The sequence below is a fragment of the Sphaeramia orbicularis genome, chromosome 3 (assembly GCF_902148855.1).
Source record: "Sphaeramia orbicularis chromosome 3, fSphaOr1.1, whole genome shotgun sequence".
Classification (NCBI taxonomy): domain Eukaryota; kingdom Metazoa; phylum Chordata; class Actinopteri; order Kurtiformes; family Apogonidae; genus Sphaeramia; species Sphaeramia orbicularis.
Window position 1 is genome coordinate 26,679,999 of NC_043959.1, and position 13,777 is coordinate 26,693,775.

A 13,777-nucleotide genomic window follows, 5' to 3' on the forward strand; every position below is an offset into this window, starting at 1 on the left:
TGGATCCAATCTGAAGTACAGGCGCCATCCTCTATCTACACATTCAGACATTTAGGTGTTTGGGTTTTAACTCAAGGTAAGAACTTCGTCCCTAAGTCGGGGTTGCTACAGAGTGGTAAACATCACACATAACAATGACTCAGCATGCACTTAACAGTATAACATATTAGAAGAGTATAAAATATAAAAAGTAAATTTTTCCACCACACCCAACACTGTTGTAATCTATTACAGTTATTTCAGCATGTTCTCTTTTTACCTTGACTTGAAACTTGGTGCTTTTTACTTTTGCTTTATGGAACCAGTGGTGTGTTTGTGTTGGCAGCGTTAGCAGGTTCTGGTGCAGACGGGGTTCTTCAATCCAGAATATATATGTTCTCCTGAACTGGTCTCCTCATCCGGATCTCATAGATGATGTGAGGAGGTTCATCAGAAGAAAAACTGCAGAAAACACACAAGTTTAGAGACATTTTTCCTATACATGTGATGTACCCCGCCTTCACCCATAGGTAGCTGGGATAGGCTCCAGCATCCCCCGCAACCCTAGTGAGGATAAAGCAGGTTCAGAAGATGAATGAATGAATATGTGATATAAAGCATAACTAGATTAAATTGTGGCATTATCACAGCCTAGTTTGATCTGTGTGGCATTTAGGTGCAGAGGAAAACTTAACTTCCCTTCTTGTTTACTTGTCCTTTGTGGTGATTGTTTTCTTGTTTTTGGCATTTTGGCACTTTATATTCTTTACCCAAACTGCCCTAAAACAATTTCCATTCATTTCCAATGCTAGTGCTGAAACACTACAGATGTAATACATCTTTGGCCATGATTACAATTTGGTTCTGTTTTTAAAACTTTTTGGAGCATGTCTATGGTAAGCCAATGGAGCACTTAATACATATTCTTGATATCCAATAATGTTTTGTTACACTAGTAAGGCAAAACGTCACACTAGTTTACTAGTGAAGGCCAAGATGTTCACTAGTTAACTAGTGGATGCATATTTGACCTTACTATTTTACTAGTGCAGCCAAAACCCTTCACTAGTTCACTAGTAAAAGCAGTGGTGAAGTCTACGTGATACGCAGGTATACACAGTATACCCACTAGAATAGATCCCAAATTTCTGGATAACCACTGAAAATTGTGCAAAGATGTGTATATCAGCATGGTTTTATGACATACTTTCACTTTCCCGTTCATAAATTTGCCTACTCTGTTACGAAGTGGACAATTTTGGACCATAGGGGCTTCTGTCAAGTGTGACGTGGACCCGAGGTTAACTAATAAGGAATCAGTGAATGTGTATGGCAGGCACGAGTCAACAACTTGAATTGGTCCAACAGCGTTTTACGCATTTGTTTCCTGTATCTGCGCTCTCTTTACTAAAAAATCCAATCTAAGGCCATACACAGCAGCTTTACCTGATGGTAGGGAAGGGGAGCCTGCTGACGCTACGTTGTACAGTAACCGCTATTGGAACAGCAGGTGATAGCACATTGAATTATATCTAAAACTAGCTAACTGGTGGTTTGGTTGAAATGAAGGAGGTGCTGCTGCTGCTCTGTATGTGTGTGTGCATTGTAGATGAGAACTGGACCTGACCAGCCTTGTGGAGAGTCAGACGAGGGAATTTAAAAACAGGCATCCTTAGAGTGCAGAAACAGAAACTTAGGTAAATACTAGACAGCATTTAAAGCTGATAGAAACAATTTAAATGTACAAAGTTAATGCTATATTCAAATGTTAATATAGGTCATTCATAAAATTGGTAATCAAAATGAAACTAGAAGCACTCGGAGAGCGCAGACCTCCGCCAAGGCTGATCAGTGGCCCCCCCCGTGGGCCCCCCCACCCCCGATCACCACCAAAATTTAATCATTTCTTCCTTATCCCATTTCCAACAAACCCTGAAAATTTCATCCAAATCTGTCCATAACTTTTTGAGTTATGTTGCACACTAACGGACAGACAAACAAACAAACAAACAAACAAACAAACAAACAAACAAATCCTGGCAAAAACATAACCTCCTTGGCGGAGGTAATTAACTCATTGTCATCTTAAAGGGCCATTAATTAACCTCCTGCGACCCAGCTATGGCTTTTCTGTCCACATTTGTGGACAAGGGTTTCACAACTTTATACAAAAAGAAAACAAAACTGTCCAGCACAAAGGACATTCCATAAAAATTGAAAAAACTACATCTGAAAAAAACTGTTGCATCATGAAGTTTCCAATATAGGCACTTATTTAATAAAAAACAAAAAAAGCTTGTACTTTGCTGACATTTCCTGGGTCTTAGGAGGTTAAGACACCATGTACACCATTAAATGACTAACTGATAGGTTAGATATATTCACATAATTCCGAGCTATTGAAAGTGGAATTTTTGCTTCCGTTTGTCTTTTTTTCTTAGCCATGGCTGAATATTGTGAAAAGTTCATTAACCTATAAACACCCAAACATCCATCACCGACCAAACCATCTACTGATCTAAACTGTTTACTAACTGTTGATACATTAATGCTATCAATACATGTAAATAATTGGTGTAAAATACAGTTATTCATCTTTTCATGGTCATCAGATATGACCCATTTGGACGTTCAGAGGCTCTGTAGTTACTGTGGAAACGCTGTCATCTTCTACAACATTGATTCACTAGTAAAACCATGACACTGGATGGAGACACTTGTTTTATGTTCAGTTAATGATATATTTTACTGAAAAAGTCACTTTGTCTTCAGTTTTCTCTGTTTTTTGATGTAATAACCATCAACCTTAATTTGAGCTTTTATAAACATCTACATGACCAGTAGAGTAAATATTGGAAAATACCTGATTTACACTGATAAAATACAAAATACAGAAGATAATATTATAAATTAATGGTGATAAATCACTTAGGAAAGGTTAGATATAGAGAAAATGACATTTGAGAACTGACATAAAAGTAGTGCTGGGTCTTCCTTTTTGTTTTCAGAAAATGTTTAAGTTAAGAGAAGGACATTATAATTTAAGAGGGATGTTTGTGTTTGAAAAATGTAAAGTAAGAACAAACGTTAAATATCACAGTGTTTCAGTTATTGGTGTCAAGCTATGGAACGAATTGAAGGATGAAGTGAAATTGTGTAGCTCACTGTCGAGTTTCAGAAGGACTTTAATTTGTCAAATTATGAAAGGCTATGAAAGTAATATGATTACAAAATGACTTATAACACTGAACGTAGTATAATTTGTGTTTAAGTATTTGTTCTGCTGTAACTTGAGGTATGGACTTGGACTAAGGATGCGAATAGGAGAAGCAGAAATAAGCCTCAGGCTTCAGCTTCTTCCTTTTTCAGTTACAAAATGTGTTAACTTTATGTTTGTTTGTTTTTAATATGTATGTGTTTTGCTTTTTTTTTTTATATGTATGTGTTTTGTATTTTGTATTTTGTATTTAACTGAAATAAACATTCATTCATTCATTCTTTATGGGTTAATAGGTTTTGGCCCTGTTCAGCAGGTTTTAATGCTAATATAGATACAAAAAGGACCACTTGTATTATAATGTCAATTACTGATGTTTTTGTTTACCTCCAGGTCGTGCTATCTGCAGTGCAACAAAATCAACTGGCGTCCTTACAGAGAAAAGGATGTGTACATCTGAGGAGCAGACTTCTTTGTTTGAAACTTATTTGTCTTGTCCAGCTGTTAATGACTGTTATACATCTTGTGTTACTTACAATACATTTACATTTAGATAATACATAACCAGTCTTTCAAGATCTCAATTATGTGTGGATTCATACTGTATGAGTTAATGAGCATGGTGGTTCTTGTGTGGGGCTGTTTTGGAGCAGCTGCTGCTCTGGTAGAGGTGCTGTGGGGTAGCTGTTCCTCTAGGACGGGGGTGTATGCCTCTGAGAGGGGAAAAATCTGAGTATACCCACTAGAATAAACTAGACTGCACCACTGGAGTGAACATCGTGTTGAAGGTAAGTAGTTATATTTGGATTATGTGAATTACCTTTTATTTAAAAATGCAGGAGACTTGCGTGACCAATTTTTCATCAGATCTGTAAAACCTCAGTCGTATCCTCAGTATCATGAATGTGTAAGTCTTTGTGATTACTCACCTGAATCTCTTGCATTACAGTGAACAATTTCTTAGTGCCATCCACTATAAACAAACTGTGTGTTTACAAACCAACCCGGGAGGTCACTCGGGCATCTTCAGAATTTTGTCGTGACGTGCATTGTGGGAAACGGAGGTTTGCGCAGCCATCTGACAGCGGCAGCAGCAGCGCAACCATATGGTGTCATATGGACGGAACAAACACACGGAAATGCGGAAACAGCTGGAGGAATACGCATAGAGGGAAGGGAGCTCATGCCGTTTTTGATCATGTCTATTCCAGCTGTAAGGTGGCTACGCGAGCCTTCGCTTCCCACAATGAGGTTTTACAGATTTGATGAAAAATTGGTCACAAAGGTCTCCCTCACCTTTAATGTTTGTGTAACCCACATGGTTACTAGACCCACTTCTGTGATTTTAAATGTAGTTACCACTGCTCTGCCACTAGGTGGCACACTAACTTTATGCTCATTACCATGATCACGCAGCGCGTGCAAAATCTGAGCCGAGCCACTGACCAGAGTACCCACAGATAAACAAGCTGACGAGCCCTGGTGAGAAAATATGGTGTAGAAGCCGCAACAGGATTAGAAATCCCTTTGACTCATATAACTAACCGGTGGCTTGCTTGTTAGGAACGAGATATGTGTGTTATAGTGATGAGAGGAGCTGCTTCATGGTCTGAGCCCTCTGTCTGAACTCCGGTAAGCTACATGCTAAAGGCTAGGCCTCGAAGTTAGCTTATTTTTGTGAACTGTCATGAAAAAATGATTTCATTGTGATGATTTCATGAAACCAGTCGGAGTCACTGATGTTTTTGTGGGTGTTTGGGCTTACCGTGGTATTATCAGTATCATTGTATACTGAGTAAATTGAAAGCTAAAAGATTGTTCACCACCATAGCCTAATGCTAATGCTAATCGCCAGTGTCTTCCGCCACTACGTTAGCTCAGATACTAAGTATAGCATTGGATAGGGAAGCTAACAAAGGTGCTAGCTTGTCAGTACTGTATTTAGTGAGGGAGACAGAGATGGTACATGATGCACATCTGCATATCTGTTAATATGGTACTAGTTTGTGATTTAAAAAGAAAAAGTGTTCCCTGATGAATGTAATGTACCAAATGTGATTTGTTTGATTGATGTTATTAAAAAACAGTTGTAGATTTAAAATGAAGATAATGATTTAATACAGGCGATCTACAGTTAAAAATATGTTAAAAAAGAGATGGAAGCTGTGATTATAAAGATAAATGCTGATGTTTAAACAACCAGTATTGATTAAAACAGCTAAATGGCGCTTACCAAAATAAACAAATTAATTTATGTTTAAAAGATGTAAATTTATGCAAAGAATTGAATCATGTTAAAATACTGTAAATGTTTTCCACATTATTTACAATAATTGACATAAGGTGTATCCAGTAGTTGGTATATATTGAAGAAGTTCAGAGTTAAAGTAGTATGAGATGTTGAGAGACAATAGTAATTGTGATGTTTTCTGCACTACAGGTGTAGACTGGTTAATCTGCTGGATAGAAATTGAGTCTGAACCTTGAGCACTTCAGTGGCAAGCCAGGAGAACAGAACAGGCCAGGTGGAAGCACGTTGTGGCCATGTGCGGAATCCACCTCGAGAAGAACCTTTACTCACTCCACCCATGAACACAGATAAGAACACTCAAAACCTACCCGGGTAGTAGAACGAACATATACAGCTCTGGAAAAAAATTAAGAGACCACTGCAGTTTCCTGTGAAATCAGCATGTCTGTGTGTATGACAGCCATTCCATTCCTGTGTCTGTTGAATTCCAACACAAGCGCACCTTATTTTACTTAATAAGCACCTGGTCCATGTCTTATCTAAAGCTATACCGCATGATGTGGGATTTTTACACTTTTCTTTTGTCATCTTAAAATGCTTCTAATGAGCGTGTGTCAAGCTAAAGTGTAAAAGAAATCCACCAGGTGTTGAAACTCAAAAATGTTTAATTCTCATATATTGCTCATATTACTGATAAAATTCTAACCAATCATTTTATTCTGTCCAAATGAAATGATTGGCTGAGCCTGGCTGAGCCTCCTGTCAGTCATTTATTACCACTGTCTTGCATCTGATATGGGTACGTCTGGATCTGACGCTTCACTCGCACTGTTCTTCCTGTCACTGACCACAGTCTTCTGTCTAGGATGTGAATGGATAGAACTCAAATGCACATGAAGGGAAAAAATCATTAACAGAAACAACAATCAAGGGGAACAAACAGGAGTCCGATGAATGAAGGATGGAGATGCAGTCCGGGAGTCTGGTGTAATTGACTCCACAGACAGGTCTGCACAAAGCTCAGCTTTTATGACCATGAGACTCGTGCATGTACATGGTGTCACACAATGTAGGATTATGTAGGATGATAAATGCATGGACTATGATACCTCAAAAGTCCACAGAAAATTCACGGAGGCCACACGTTCACAGTGCGCACGCACATCGCCTGGGCACCTCATCTCCCAGCTGATGAGGTGCAGTGAAGACACTGACCCAGCGCTGCACAGACCAGACCTTTAAAGGTCCCGTATTATGCTATTTTTCAGTCACGTCATATAGGTCTCAGAAGCCCAAAAACATAGTATTTAAGTTTGTTCGCCCCAAAATCATCCTTTTTTCGGAGTTTCAGTGGTCGAAAAAGTCACTCTCACCAGCCCTCCTCAGAACAGGCTGTTTCTGGGCCTGCTTCCGGGTATGCAAATGAACGCATCTGTCCATGCCCACTCCCCCTCCCCTCTCTGGGAGAGGACGCGGCTTCCGCTAGCGGTACTACGCGCTAATGTTGACTGTGAAGCCATGGCTCTCTCGTCTGCAATACACATGTCTCAGACAGAACGTCTTTCCAAACACTGACTTTCTTTGCCTTGAGGCGTGATTGAGCCCTGACGGAAAATGGCGGTGTTGTGTCGGGTTCGTGGACCTGACACGGAAAGACGCCTGCTGCCACTAATGCAGGCAGCTACTAACAAGCTTGATGCTAACTATACTGATGCCAACCACAAAAGGCCCGTGTTCAAAGTAGTTATGTTGAATGTCTCTTGATATTATCAGCTCTTGCATGTAAACGGGGACGCAAACGTTAGCAGCAGTAACCGAGCTATGTTAGCTGCCATGCTAACGTTAGACGTACACATCAACAATCACCAGCGTATCTGTAATGTAGGGTTATGCAGTAAAGATACAAAAAAATGAGAAGAACTTACATCTCCCACACTTGTACTTGGGTCACGAAGCGTTGGTACTGCGTCCTTCTTGATTCGGAGTCTTTGTGCTAAGCCGGAGCTGTATGGGCCCATGTTCGAAAAACACTCGTCCGTGAAATGCCGGGCACACACATACAAGCGTTTGGGAATGTTGTTTGGTACATGACCATCAAAGATATAATCCAGCCACTTTTTACGGAGAGGCTTGGAAGTGGGGAGCAAAAATAAACTATGGTGTTGGTGTGTGCAGCCAACAACACCACAACTTGCGTGTCTCGCCTTCGCCATGTTTGTTGTCCAAGAGGTACTTTGCCAGGGCGGGGCTCGCTTTGCCAGGGTGGGGGCACAGTCAGGGGAGGAGTTAAATCCGCTTATGTCGTCATAAGCAGACCCAACTCAAACTCGGCCGTTTGAGCAGGCATTTTCACAAAATGTGGTGTAGCAAGGCAGGGAGGAAACAGACAGTTTTCAAATTCGAACCTCATAATGAGGCTACTGCAACACACACTACTATAAGAAAACTTTCACAAAGTGAGATTTGCATAATACGGGACCTTTAAATACAGGGTCTACTGATGAAACAGGAGCTGCGGCAGGTGGATGATGTATGTTATTGCTGAGGGAGGGGTCCGTGGACACACTGAAGTGGACCGGACCTCCGCCTCCACCTCTGCTTCCACTGTGCCTATCAGGTGAGAGGAGGGGAGTGTCAGAGCTCAGGCAGGGGGAAGCGGGTGGGACTTTGGAGGGAGGCGGGTGGTCCATGTTGAAATTTTTACGAAGTGCTGTGAGAAATGCCACATCAGTAGGTATAGCTTTAAGAGGGAGAAGTATAAAAATCACTACTGTGGCCATCACTACCTTCTTACAGTAGGCAAAAACAGTGCTATTAGTATCGCAAAAGTAACTGGAATCTAAAAATAACTATTGAAAACTACTGGACTTCTGCTCTGACAATGTTCCCAAACTCTGAGGATTGTTTTTTCTATCAGGACAATGCTCCTGGCCTCAGCTAGGTCAATAAAGGTGTGGATGGCGGACCACCAGATGAAGACCCTATCATGGCCAACCCAATCTCCAGACCTGAACCCACTTTGAAAACTTCAGGAGGAAGACGGATGGTCACAAGCCTTGGAACTTTGCTGAGCTTCTTGAATTTCTATGCCAGGAGCTGCATAAAGTCATACAACGGTGGAGAGACAAGACACGTGAAGGCTGTCTTTGAAAATCAGAGTTATTCCATCAAATATTGATGTGTGAACTTCAGTTCAGCATTGAGTTACAACATTAGTATTGTGTTGTTTAGAAATGATTATGAACTGGTTTTGTTTGCATTACTTGAGGTCTGAAAATATTTCCATCTTATTGTTCTTTTGACTGTCGTGTTCTGCAAATACATGCCCTAAATAACAATATGTTTATTTGGAATTTGGGAGAAATGTTGTCAGTACGTTAGAGAATAAAACAAAAATGTTCATTTTATGTTTATGTTTATGTTTACGCATTTGGCAGACGCTTTTTTCCAAAGCGACTTACAGGGGAAAACCAATTAAATCACTCAATCAATCAAATTTTATTTATATAGCGCAAGATCACAAAAAAGTTATCTCTTGACGTTTTATATATAGAGTTGGTCAAAACCAGACTCTAAGTCAATTTACAGAAACCCAACAGAATCCTCCAGGAGCAAACACTTGTGACTGGTGACAGTGGCGAGGAAAAACTTCCCTTTAACAGCAGAAACCTCGAGCAGACCCAGACTCCTGGAGGATGGCCGTCTGCCTTGACCAGTTGGGGTTAAAGAGAGAGAGTAGAGAAGGGGAAAAAGAGAGAGCGATAGAGATAGAGACTGGGAGAGAGGGGGAGAAGGGGGGAGTAGGGGGAGACACATGGAGGCGGTTGAGGATAAGTGAGTGGTGATGATGAGGGCAGGGAAGAGGCCGGACCACCGCAGCAGGTCCAGAGATAATCGTGAAAGAATCTGTGGTTATCCTGGGAAAAACCTTATTAGAATATTTAAAATGGAATGTTTGAAAGTGCTAGGACAGGAGGTGCTCTCGGAAGAGCTGGGTCTTCAGGAGCTTCTTGAAGATAGGCAGGGATGACTCTGTTCTTGTCGCACTTGGTAGAGCGTTCCACCAACGTGGAACGACCCATGAAAAGAGCCTGGATTGTCTTGTACAAGGTCTGGGGACCACCAGACTACGTTCCCCAGACGAGTGGAGTGGTCGTGGGGCGACATAAGCTTTTATTAGTGCACCTAAGTAGACAGGAGCAGACCCACTGAGAATTTTGTAGGCTAGGATTAAAGATTTGAATTTGATGCGAGCAGCTATGGGTAGCCAGTGTAACTCAATGAGTAAGGGGGTGACATGTGCCCTTTTAGGCTGATTGAAGACCAGACGCGCTGCTGCATTCTGGACCATCTGTAGTGGTTTGACAACACAAGCTGGGAGGCCCGTTAGAAGAGCATTGCAGTAGTCAAGACGGGAGATAACCATAGTCTGCACCAGGAGCTGGGTGGCCTGTTCGGTTAGGTATGGCCTGATCTTTCTGAGGTTGAATAGAGTGAAACGGCATGATCCGGTGACAGAGGCAACGTGATCCGTGAAGGTCAACTGATTATCAATCATGACTCCCAAGTTACGTACTACACTGGTAGGAGCCAGAGGTATGGAGTCAATAGTGATGGAGATGTCCTGCTGTATGGTTGGCTTAGCTGGGAAGACCAGCAGTTCAGTTTTGGACAGGTTCAGCTGAAGGTGATGGGCTTTCATCCATGCAGATATGTCAGAGAGACAATCTGAGATCCGCACTGAGACTGTGGAGTCATCAGGTGGGAATGACAGATAGAGCTGGGTATCATCAGCATAGCAATGATATGAGAAGCCGTGTGAGTGGATGATCTGACCGAGTGAGGTGGTGTATATGGCAAAAAGGAGGGGGCCCAACACAGAGCCTTGGGGGACCCCCGTGGTGAGGCGGTGAACTGCTGATGTGTGCCCTAGCCAGGACACACTGAAGGACCGACCAGTAAAGTAAGATTGAAACCAGGAGTGTGCGTGGCCTGTGATGCCCATGTTCCAGAGTATGGATAACAGGATATCATGATTGACAGTGTCAAATGCTGCTGATAAGTCCAGTAGAATGAGTACTGAAGACTTGGCTGCTGCTCTAGCCTCTTTCAAGGCTTCTGTCACAGACAACAGAGCCGTTTCAGTGGAGTGGCCGATTTTGAAGCCAGATTGGTTGATGTCAAGGAGGTTATTTTGGGAGAGGAATTCTGTGACCTGTTTGAAAACCGCCCTTTCAATGAGCTTAGAAAGGTATGGGAGGAGTGAGACCGGTCGATAATTCTCCACTTGAGTGGGGGTGAGGGAAGGTTTTTTGAGTAGTGGTGTTACCTGCGCTTGTTTAAATACTGTAGGAAATGTTCCTGAAGTCAGTGAAGCATTAATCACATGTGTGATTGGTGCTGTGATAGTAGGGGCAACAGACTGTAAGAGGTTGGATGGAATAGGGTCCAACAGGCATGTTGTAGGACGGCTAGAGGAAAGGAGTTTAGACACCTCGCTCTCTGTGAGGGGAGTAAATGAGGGGAATGACGCAGTTGGGCTTTTATCAGTTGAGTTAGTAGTAGCCATAGTCAGGGGAGAAGAAGCAGTGTGTGATGATGATGATGTTGAAGAAGGAGGCATGCAGTCTATGGGTGGATCAGTGAACTGACTGCTGATAGTAGACACTTTATTTATGAAAAATGAAGCAAAATTGTCTGCTGTCAGATTAGTAGTGGGCGGTGGAGGTGGAGGGTTGAGTAGTGTTTTAAAGGTTGAGAATAGTTTCTTGGTGTCGGTGGCAGAATGAATTTTGTTATTATAGTAAGCCTTCTTCGCAGCAGTGACACTGGATGAGAAGGATACCAACAGTGACTGGAATGTGATCAGGTCAGAAGAGCTTTTTGTTTTGTGCCATTTTCTCTCTGCGGCTCTGAGGTTGGTACGCAGCGACCGGAGGTTATCATTGAGCCATGGGTGGGACTGGGAGGATCGAGCGGGTCTAGTAGATAGAGGGCACAGATTATCCAGACAGGAGCTAAGTGTAGAGCACAGAGACTCAGTGGCATCATTAACCTCTAAGGAGGAAAAAGTGCTGGGGGGAGGGAGAGCGGAGGCTACGACAGTGGAGAAGTGGGTGGGGGACAAATTGCGGAGGTTGCGGCGGAAAGAGACCATGGGGGAGGGAGCAGAGTGTTTTTCAGGGAGAGACACACTGAACTGAATGAAATAGTGGTCAGACAGGTGTAAAGGTGTGACTGTGAGAGCATCTGTGATGCAGTTTCGGGTGAAAATGAGATCGAGCTCTTTACCAGCTTTGTGGGTTGGAGGACTGCAAACCCGCTGTAGCTCAAAAGAGAGTATTAGTGACATGAAATCTGAGAAGCTGGGATTGTCTAAGTGGATGTTCATATCACCGAGGACTAGCATGGGGCAGTCATGCTCTGGGATGGAGGAAAGCAGAGTGTCAAGCTCATCAGGAAAATCACCCAGTTGCCCTGGTGGACGATAAATGACAATTATGTAAAGTTTGACTGGTGCTGTCACTAGGATGGCATGGTATTTTGCGTAAACACATACCTATAAATGGTAAAATCAGAGAAAGTGGAAATTTTGCAGTGGTCTCTCTATTTATTCCAGAACTGTATGCACACACACACACACACACACACACACACACACACACACACACACACACACCATACCCAACACAGGATTGAACTTCATTTTCTCATACAGAAGAAAGAACATTTTCATGGAACTTTTATCTTTATTTTTATTTGAAAGAGCTCTGTTTTGTTTTTTCCTTAATTCCATCCACTGCAAAATAATACAGTAAATTCCGGACTATAGACCGCACGTGAATATAAGCCGCAGACCCTAATTTTAGAAAGAAAATCAATTTTGTACACGTATAAGCCGCGCCGGTTTATAAGCCGCGGGTGTCCACCAGTGGCGATTTCTCATAGACTGCAAGAGAAGCCTGGCTTCCCCTATCATTCCGAAAATTAAATGGTTAAATATGTTTGGTTGTGTTGACATTTCATTGACTACACATGTGTTAAAACACGTTCCTCTCACAGACGAGTTCGTTCAGAATCAGCTTTATCACAAATCATCAGACTTGATGTTGTTCACTTCTCATACATTCCCGTTGCACTGTTTCCTCATACGATCTATGGTCAATGCATTTCCCCATTGAAGCCTGGCTTCTATGGGAGTCTATGGGACCGAGTGGAACCTTTTTTTTCATTGCATCAAAACTGGAGAGACAGCGAGTGCATATTGAGGCACTGACACTGCCGGTGGCTCACTTCCGGTACCACAGCTGGGTGCTGCGGCACCTCGGCTCGAGGTGCTGGTGGTGCCGCAGCACCTCGAGCCGGTAATTGGATAAAGGTTTTCTTGGAGTTCAAATGAAATTATTCCCTGTATGTAAATGGGTATAATATGTGTGAGCTTGCTGTCATATCTATAGGTTAATTCGTTGTTATGATAATTAAAAAACAAAAGACAAAAAACAGGCAATAAAAGGATAGTAATAAAAGCACATTTTCTTTCTTTTTTTTTGTGGGATTTATTGGGGTTTCCTTTGGATTTGTGCCGATACGGGATTAACTTGCTTTTGCGCCGGCTGTGGATTCACGGACTTAAAATGACTTGAAAGACACTTGAAAGTGAACAAATTTTTGTTTTTCGTTAGAGTAGGACTTTTAATTTATTTTTAAAATATAAAGATTAAAAACAAGTAATTATGTCTGTTGTAATTTCATTTTCATTTAACATTACGCACGACGTGCGCATTAATTCTGAGATGCTTTAAATTTATGACGGTCTCTGGAGAGCTTTATTGGGTGTTTTCAGAGTTTTGTTTTGTATATTTGTGAAACAATATTAACATCCATCCATCCATTATCTCTCGCTTATCCGGGGCCGGGTCGCGGGGGTAACAGTCTAACCAGGGATGCCCAGACTTCCCTCTCCCCAGACACCTCCTCCAGCTCTTCCGGGGGGACCCCGAGGCGTGCCCAGGCCAGCCGAGAGACATAGTCTCTCCAATGTGTCCTGGGTCTTCCCCGAGGTCTCCTACCGGTGGGACATGGCTGGAACACCTCCCCAGGGAGGTATCCAGGAGGCATCCGAAACAGATGCCTGAGCCACCTCAGCTGGCCCCTCTCGACACGGAGGGGCAGCGGCTCTACTCCGAGCTCCTCCCTGGTGACTGAGCTCCTCACCCTATCCCTAAGGGTGCGCCCAGCCACCCTGCGGAGGAAACTCATTTCGACCGCTTGTATCCGGGATCTTGTCCTTTCAGTCATGACCCAAAGCTCATGACCATAGGTGAGGGTAG